General features: G+C 40.5%; 1 protein-coding gene across 2 annotated transcripts in view; it reads left to right on the top strand.

The window, feature by feature from the left end:
- The first annotated feature begins 691 nt into the window (after positions 1-691).
- Positions 692-9,209, top strand: part of KLHL15 (kelch like family member 15) — a 32,133-nt gene continuing 23,615 nt past the window's right edge. For both annotated transcript variants that reach the window (XM_032330177.1, XM_032330176.1), the window contains exon 1: positions 692-1,134. The gene's annotated coding sequence lies outside the window, so the exon portion shown is untranslated. The remainder of the gene's footprint in view (positions 1,135-9,209) is intronic.

Below are 9,209 nucleotides of genomic sequence, written 5' to 3'. Positions count from 1 at the left end.
GACATTTTCCGGGCGTCCCAATCCTCAACTTGTCCAGGGTGGGCGCACCGCTATAGCTTTAGCCCACCGCTCGCGTAGACTAAGCGGGACCGCAGCGCGGAGACGAGCACCGCCGAGCGTTCCCAGCCCCGACGGCGACGCCACGAGGGAAAGCGCGTTCGGCCGGGCCCGCAGAGCAGCGCCCGGCCGCATTATTCCCTCGGTGGGGCCCGCCGGCGTGGCCGGCTTGAACGTGGGGCCCCGCGGGCGTGGGACAGCCCTGCCCCCACCCCACTCCCACACCCGCTCCCGCTCCCCCAGCGCCGGAAGTGACGCGCGCTGGCTGAAACATGGCGGCATTGGCGCTCGACCAGGGGGAAGGTAAACACCCTCCGGGCCGCGGCCCGCGCACGGGCCCCCTCGAGGCGCCGATGGGGGCCGAGGGCGCCTCCGAGGCCTGCTTTCCAACTCTCGTCTTCCCGCCCTTCGACCTCCCTACCCGCGTGGCAGGTTTCCGCGTTGCGACGACGGCGCATGGAGCCCCCTGCCGGCGGGCCCCGCCTCCCTGGGCCGGCCCCGGGCGGCTCCCGCGGCCCGCAGGGGGCGCGCGGCCCGGAGCGGCCCCTGGCTCGTGGCCTCGCACGCTCCGCCCCTTGCCCGCCCCTTTCCCGCCTTCCTCCACCCCCGGCGTGGGTGATCCTAAGGCTCGGCGCGCTTCGGGGCAGAAGCCCGGAGACGCCGTCGTCGACGCTGCTGCTGCCGGTTCTTCTGCCGCTGCCCGCGGCCCCCCAGCCCTTTCCCCCGCCCGTGGCCCCGAGTCGGCCCTCCGGCCGAGCCCCGCCGGGCGCCGCGAGGCCCCTGGCGTTGGCAAGGCCGGGCCCGGCCCCGACGCCGCGCCGCCTTACGCCGAGCCCGACTGTCTCGACTCGCGACTCAGCACTGTCTTCTTTCCCAGGACTGGTTCCGAGGGGCCCGCAGGCGCCCAGACTCGCCCCCCGCCGGAGTGCCCCGGCCCGGCCCGGGAGCGGCCCCTTGTAGAGGTTCGAGGAGCCTGCCGAGTGCCATCCCGGCGCCCGACCGCCCACCGCCCGGCCCGCCGGCCCGCTTCTTCCTGATGCAGACTGCCGTCCACTAGAGGTTGGACAGACCCCCGAGGTGCGTAGCCGCCCCTGGCCCTCCGGCCTGCAGGAGCCCGGGCTTCGTCCGCGGCCCCGCGCTGGGCACGGGTTCGGTAGCGTTTTCTGCACAGACCCGAGTCAAACATTTGGTAGACGCCGGGACCTAATTTGAGTTTACTTAAATTGTTTGAAATATAATTTTTTTCAAGGAGGGGGGAAAAAAACGGAAGAAGCATAATTCAGCCATTTTTTGCAGCACACAGCTGCAGGTACCATGATTATTTTCTCCCTAACCCGTTCCTCCCCTTTAAAAATTCTGTTTATGCCTGAAATAGAACTATGCGAAATGCGAGGCATAAAACGTGGAATCAGAAGGTCTGGGTTCGACTGGGTGACGCTGAGAAAATCGCTTACCGAACATCGGTTTCTTATCTATGAAATCTAGGCAGTAATAGCCACATCACAGGGTAGAGAGGACTATATGAGGTCATATATGTGAAAATAACCTATAGATGTAAAGTGTTGTAAAAATGCAAAGCGATTTTTTAAGTAACCTTTGCCAGAGTGGTTAATGTTGTAGTGGCTAACTGTTGCTGCCTCTTTTTTTTCCCCTGTATTATAAGTATAAGCAATAAGTACGGAATAGCGAAGCAGTGCTGCGAATCTACTGGATATATAATAGTCACGTTGCTTGGCCTTCTTCCTCCGAAATGCTAACTGCTTATTTAAATAACGGTATTCTTTAATTCAAATTTAACGTTACTGTAGTTATTTGCTTTTCATTTTTCTAGGCCGCTTATGCTCTTTTTCTCACTTGAAGTATTTAATGTCTAGTCTTCTATATTTTCCGAATTTATATTTATTTTTGTTGATCTGATTTAATGGTAACTTAAAAAATGCTTTTAAGATATATACTCTAATTTAATGCTTTTTTTTTCATGTCTAGAGAACAGGATGCCTGAATATCTCTACTAATTTGAAAATTGTTTTTGAAGAGCTTATAAATGGATTCAGATTTCTGTAATTCTTACCAGATCTAGAAATGCATAGAAATTTTCAACTTTTCGACAATGTAATAGTGTTTATATAATTCTCTTTTTAAATCCTCACAGCACTTAGTAGGTGCTTAGAGCCAGTTTTTCAGTGGGAATTGGTGTTAATTTGCACTCTACTGCTGATGTAACTTAGGAATAATAGAAGAGTAAGTATTTGTGGTTTGAGAAATTGGATTTATTATTTGTCAGAACTAATATATGTGTGTAACAGATCAGTATGGAATCATTCCTACTGGGTACATCAAAAATGTAGTATGGTTTGGCTTAAAAATGGTCCACAAAAAGTGAAAAAGAACCATTTTTTTAGTATATTATTATTTTAGCCAGCAAATGGTTTTCTGAGTTTTTTCTGAAATGTTTTATTTATAACCCAATACCAGTTTTTTTTTTCGAGTATGCTTTTGTGTTTTATAAAAAGGCAGAGTAATATAAGCGGGCACGATTAAATTAGCAAATGGAAGAGCCTATCTTAATGTGCTAGCTTTTATAAAATGGGCTTATCGTTTGTCCTAAAGATAAAATTTTGGCAAATCACTGCTTTATTGGGAGTTTCAAGGTTTGACCTTCTCTCTGCCTTGATTTGGGTTACCTGGGTCTAAAATCTTGGAACCAGGGCTGGCTTGGCTTCATGGGTGTTCAAAAGGGCCCTGAAGTTGGTGTAATAATCTGCATTTAAAACTGGCATTGTGTAATATAAAGGTGAATGGTAAAATTCATGCTAATTTAAACTTTTAATTTTTCTTCACTTAGAATGCATTAAACCACAAATAAAAAAACAACATGACAAGTCAAGAGAGACCACAGAAGAAAGGAGAAACCTTTTTATTATAGTACCTTTAACAACATTTTTTTCCTGCTTTTGGATAAGGAACCCAAACTTTCATTTCGCTTGGGCCCCCAAAATTAGTTGGCCTGTTGTCAGCTTGCCATTCACCTTGTAAATATTTTAAGAGTTAATAACATTAGCTGGGAGAAGAATGAATATTTAGTTTGAGGGGTTGAATTAATTTATTAGCATATGTGTCCTCTGAACTGGAATACTGTAGTTGGTGTGGGGTTTTTTATTGAAGAGAAATGAAAGAGTCATTGGTGAAGCATTGTAGGATACTGGTTAAACATACATGATCAGAAGTGGAATGGACCCCAACTCTACCACTTAAGAATCATAGCCTTGGGCAAGTTCCTTAACCTCTGTGAGCTTTTGATTCTTCTCATCTTTAAATCAAGGAGGGTTACAGAACATGGAGTGTCATGAAGATTAAATTGATCTCTTCATCCAACAAATATTTATTAAGCACTTATTACGTGCCAAGCGCTGTTATTTCTAGGTTGTGAGGGATACAACAGTCAAAGCAAAACTGAAAAAAAAAAACATAAAAAGCAAACTAATTAAGAAAAAAAGAGCCTGTTATCTCTATTTCAATATACTGTAGAAAAAAATAAAGCAGAAAGGGAAAGTGAGGATTTCTGGTTGTGGGGGGTGGGTGAGGTTTTTGGTTTTTTTGTTTTTTTTTTTTTGTTGTTGTTTTCAAAGATGGGGTTTGGGGAAGACCTCACTTGAGATGCCACTGGAGTAGACTCGAAGGGAACCGTATATATCTGGGAATGTAGTAATCCAGGCAAAGGGAACAGCAAGTGTAGAAGCCTTAAGTTGGGTGTGTGGCTTGTTTTCAAGAAACAGCTCAAGAGGCCAGTGTATCTGGGGCATGGTGAATGAGGGGGGAGAGTAATAGGAGATAATTATTATTACCATCTTAAGAATCGTTGGAGGGGCCCTCATGGTTCATCTTGGTGTGGATATATGTTGTACTGCTACTGGTCCAAAAGTGGAAGGCATTTTCAGAATTAGAAATTTTACTTTGGAAGAAGCTGGAAAAGGCAGGGTACTCTGTATTTAATATAAGGCTCATCTGGCTGAATCATTGAAACATATAAGAACAGATAGAAAATTTATTCCTTTGTCTCTGATAAAATCATTGAGTTTAGTTAATGATTTTACATCATTTAAAGATTTGCAGTAAATCTGTATCAGAACATCAAGACCTTATGAAAGATTTAGTTTGATTGTATAATTCTTATAGAGAACTAGAATGTTAACATTATAATGTTGATGATTTCTTGTTAGGATATAACTTAGAAGATTTGGGGTTTTATTCCCCAATAGAGGCTTTTCCTAGAATTCTCACTGGATCCAATCTCTAAAGGCTAGGGAAGCTGTTTTCCATGACATCACTCTTGGACTACTACTGTTCGTACTGAGGAATAGGCAGAGGAGCATTAAATGAAAATCTTCTGATGAAAAAATAGCATTGAAGCAGGAGTAATTTTTTTTCTTGCAAGGTTTCTTGTATTATAGAACGATTAAATGCTAAACATACCTAAAAAGTGAAGTAATTTGGATGATAGGTGCCAACCTGGGGCTGGAGAACCCAGAGCCTTCCTAAAAGCTTAAACAGTCATTTGCAATTTGGTACTGAGTTATAAAAACATTTAGATAGACAAGAAAGAATTTCCAGTATTAAACAAATTAAAGTTGTGCAGCCTTTCCTCCCATATTAAAATTGAGTTGTTTCTCAATCTGAATAGTGTATCCAAGAGTAAAATGACTGCTAATATAGCTAATACAATGAGTCTGTTTTTAAAATTTTCTTGCCTTTTAGATTGAGAAGTTAGCCACTTTGAGATTGCCGAACTTAGATTTTTTTCTTTATAAGTTACAGAAATGGTGAGAAACTTTATGACTCAGAAATTAATTCTATTTTTATCCATAGTAAGCCTTGCATTTTCTTTTCTGTGTGTGAGTATGGGATTTTCTGCATTAGGCACCAACTTTGGTAAGCTACCAGTTTAAGCATGAAGGTAGTATGAAATAATTTAAACTTTTCTTTGAAAATAAGTATTTCAAGCTCTGAGAATCTAGCTTTTTTTTCAAATGAGTTAGGATTTTGTATGAGTTTTTAAGGACCTTTGGGAGGAATGTGAAAGCATTAATGCTTATGGCATAAACGTGGACCTTAATTTTGAAACATCTTCTATTTAATTGCCTAGAATTTTGCCTTCAAATCGGAATGGCAGCCTTCTAACTGAAAAGGAAGCATTTAATTTCTTTGCCTTTAATTTCCTGTCAAATTTTACCCCCACCAGACTTCTTTCTTTACTGGTCACTAGAGAGTTTGAACTGTTAGAAATTTCTGTGATATAAATAGCAGTAATAGGCTTCCAGGGCAGAGGTAGGAAGAGTATGTTTTGTGTGTATGCGTGTGTTGTCATTGATCTCTTGATCATACCATCAGTAGTACTCAAACCTTTTGGTCTCAAGACTTCATTATTCTCTTAAAAATTTTGGAGATCCTAAAGAGCTTTTGTTTGTGTGGGTTGTATCTGTTTATATTTATCATAATATAAATTAAAACTGGAATATTAAACCCATTACACATTAAATAGCATTTTTGACAAAAATGTTTTCCAAACCATACAAAACTTGGTGAGAAGATCTAATTTTTACCTTTTTGCAGATCTAATTAATATCTAACTTAATGGAAGACAATGGGCTTCTTATCAGCTTCTGCATTTAATCTGTTACCATATCACATGTGTAGCTTCTGGAAAACACTGAGAGAATGAAAGTGAAAAAAACAACTTCTAAAATTATTACTGTGAAAATAGTTTTGACTTTGTGGAATCCTTTTAGAGGATAAGGACCCCATTTGTCCCTGGACTACACTTTGGAAAGTGCTATACTAATCATTCTTTTTTAAAAATTATTTTTATTTTTATTTATTTATTTGACAGATCACAAGTAGGGAGGTGGGCAGAGAGAGAAGGGGAAGCAGGCTTCCCACTCAGCAGAGAGCCCGATGCAGGGCTCGATCCCAGGACCCCGAGATCATGACCTGAGCCGAGGGCAGAGGCTTAACCCACTAAGCCACCCAGGTGCCCCTATACCAATCATTCTTATGTGTAGAAAATATGTGGCTTTTTTTTTTTTTTAATCAGTGCCAAGTTGATGAAACAAGGCAAACTCTTCAATATTTCTTTCCTAGTAGTGTATGTCTTGTCACTAGTTTAAGTTGGTCCTGCTTTTGAAAAAATCTTCCATTTAACATTCTAAAGCCAAATGTAGAATATATACATATGTGGGTTTATAAACCATGATTTCCTTTAATCTGGTGATCTGTTTCTGAAAAGTGAGGATACAGAATTTTTGTACATTGAACATTTTGTATGTTAGTAAATCTCTCTTCTCAAAACCCCTTAATGGGTTTTTTTCACCAGCTCTCATTGATTTATAGTTCTTATTTGAGCTTAGTTTTATAGTGATTTATTTTTTAATTATTTACTTATTCCATAATTTGTTGTAATTCTTACAGAATTCTTATGCATAAGTTTTTATGTTTTTTTTTATTCTTACACTTTCCTTTTTCTAATTAATATTTTTAATTTGCTTCTACGTGTATTTTGTGTTTTTATTTTAATTTAAGCCTCACTTTTTTTTTTCTTCTTTTTTGGTAGCTTCCAGGGTATGGATTGTGAACAAGGTGGTTTTGTTTCAAGTGTTCATTTGTAAGTTTGGTTGTTTGATGCCTTAAGCATTGATTTTGTTGATTTGTGGTGTCCATTAGAATATAATACAAGATAAATGTAATTTTAAATTTTCTCATAGTCACTGGGTTTTTTTTAAGTCAAAAATAGATGAGATTACTTTTAACATATCTTATTTAACCCACTGTATCCAAAATATTACTTCAATATGTGATCAGTACAACATTTTGTACAATGAGATAACTTACCCTTTCTTTTTTGTACTAGCTCTTCAAAATCTGGCATCCATTTTTTTTTCTGGCATCCATTTTATATTTAACAGCACATGTCAGTTTGGACTAGACACATTTCAAGGGCTCCATAGCCCTTGTGTATTGAACAGGACAAATGTAGAGAGTGGGTACTCTGGTTAGGGCAGAAAAACTTGAAGAGCCCATAAAAGCTAGAAAATTATACTTGTGTGATGAGAAAAAATGGAAAATAATGCCATTACAAAATGAAGTCCAGGGTTTTAACTACCATTACATCTACTCTCTTCTAAACTTAAATTGTGATAAACCCTAGGGAGATGTGGGATCTGTAGAGGTGATTTTGAGGGGTATCAAGTTCCTTTGGTTTTGTGAATGATAAATAGGCAAGAGTTGGACAGTGGAAGCCAAGATTGAGTGACCTCTGGTGGAGTGCCTTGCTCTGGGCTAGGCATTTAAGCAAATTCGTTTAATCACCACCACAACTCAGTAATAAGGTGGTGGTGATAATTCCTAATGTGTGGATGGATGGAACTAAAGTCAGGAAGTTAACTCAAATTCTCCAGGTCACGCAGTGGTAAGTACTAGTGAGCACTCTTAATCTCCTAAGTTTTGCTCTTTCCAACAGAATACAAGTTTCTTTGTATTTTTTGCAAATCAAATTCCAATTTTATCTAACTAGTTGCATGACCTTGAAAAATTTCACCCCTCAGCCCTAGTGTCTTTATCAAGTTAGAGTTGATAAAGACAGGTTGGGGTTTGAAGGAAATGCTATGACTAAGGAGAAGGGTTTTTCCAGAGACAACAGGACTCTTAAAGGGTCAGGTCTGTTATACTGGTTCCAGTAACACCAACAGAAAGAGCATAATAAGCCCTAACATTAGGGTGTCTTTAAGGGCCACATACTGGTCTCAAGTCTTTAGGTGTAGTCATTCATGTAATCCTCACAGCAACCTATAAGGAAGGTTCTGTTGATATTGATGTCGCTTTTTACAGATCAGGACATCAGAGCACAGAGAGAGTAAATAGCTTGCCCCAAGGTCATAGCTGGTAAGAGGCAGACCCGGGATTCAAACATGGCACCTTACTCCACACCTGTACTCTTAACTCACTACTTCCATTTAGAGATTAAATGTTGGTCAGTTAATCACTGAGTATTTTACTATTTTCTGCTTATACACATGCTTCCCATTAAAATGTAAAATACTTTTGCAGCTCTAAAGCTGTTAGTCTTATTGATAGATGCACCAAGCTTTTTCATGTAGAAAAAAAGTTACTGATATGTTCCAGCTACCACAAATTAGTTTTAAGAGTCAATTTAGATCAAGTAAATTTGACAAATGCGCATTGCTAAGACTTGAGAAATAACTATAGTTTATTTAGTCTGCATGCCTGCATTAAGTGCATTATACCTCTGGAGGAGAATAAGTGAGAGTTTTATGACAAAATTTTGAATTCATCATGTTCAATGTTCTCAGTTTTAGATGTACACATATAAGACCAAGAAGGTTTGAGTAACTTAAAGTATAGAATTTCTGTTCTAAAACACATTATTCAGGGATCTTGATTATAATACGAAGGAAAAAACCCACCTAAGGTAGTAAAATTGGAATTTATTCTAAGCATGGAAGGATTTCTTTTAGAATCCGGGGACAGGAATAGAGCTGGGCCTAGCAGCGGGAAAAATGAGGGCATTGGGGAGCACTCCCTGTCCTCTTGTCTTCGCTTTATTCTTCTTTCTCAGTTCACTGGCTTTCTCTGATAGCCAAGCCAGCATGGCAAGCAGAAGTTGGTGCCCACAGCTGCTCTTCGACATCTTCTAGTCCTAGTCATACACGGTCGGTGTGCCTCTCTTTTTCCCTTTTCTAAATTCTTGACAAGAGAGAGTTCATCTTCATGCCTATTTCCCACCCCAATCTGACCTTATGTGACTGGACAGGATCACAGCGGGGAAGCTGGCCTACTTGGAGTCCCCTTAGTGGGCTGGGTGCCCAGAGGAATACGAATGGGTGCTGTATTTTTAGGATCTTTTGACTCCCAGTTTACCAGTCATTCTCCTTTTTTTTTCTTTTTTTTTTTTTTTTCCCCCTTGCTTCTTTGCCCTGTGATGATTCTGCCATAGTAAGTATCTGGAACCTAGATTGCTGCTTTTGAGAAAGCATGGTTTCTCCTTTTAAAAAAATTTTTTTTTAATTCAAGTACCATTAACATATAGGTGTATATTGGTTTCAGGTATACAATATAGTGATTGAACAATTTTATACATT

The sequence above is a fragment of the Mustela erminea genome, chromosome X (assembly GCF_009829155.1).
Source record: "Mustela erminea isolate mMusErm1 chromosome X, mMusErm1.Pri, whole genome shotgun sequence".
Classification (NCBI taxonomy): Eukaryota; Metazoa; Chordata; class Mammalia; order Carnivora; family Mustelidae; genus Mustela; species Mustela erminea.
Note: the sequence above shows the minus strand (reverse complement) of the source record. Positions and strands in the feature narration are given on the sequence as shown.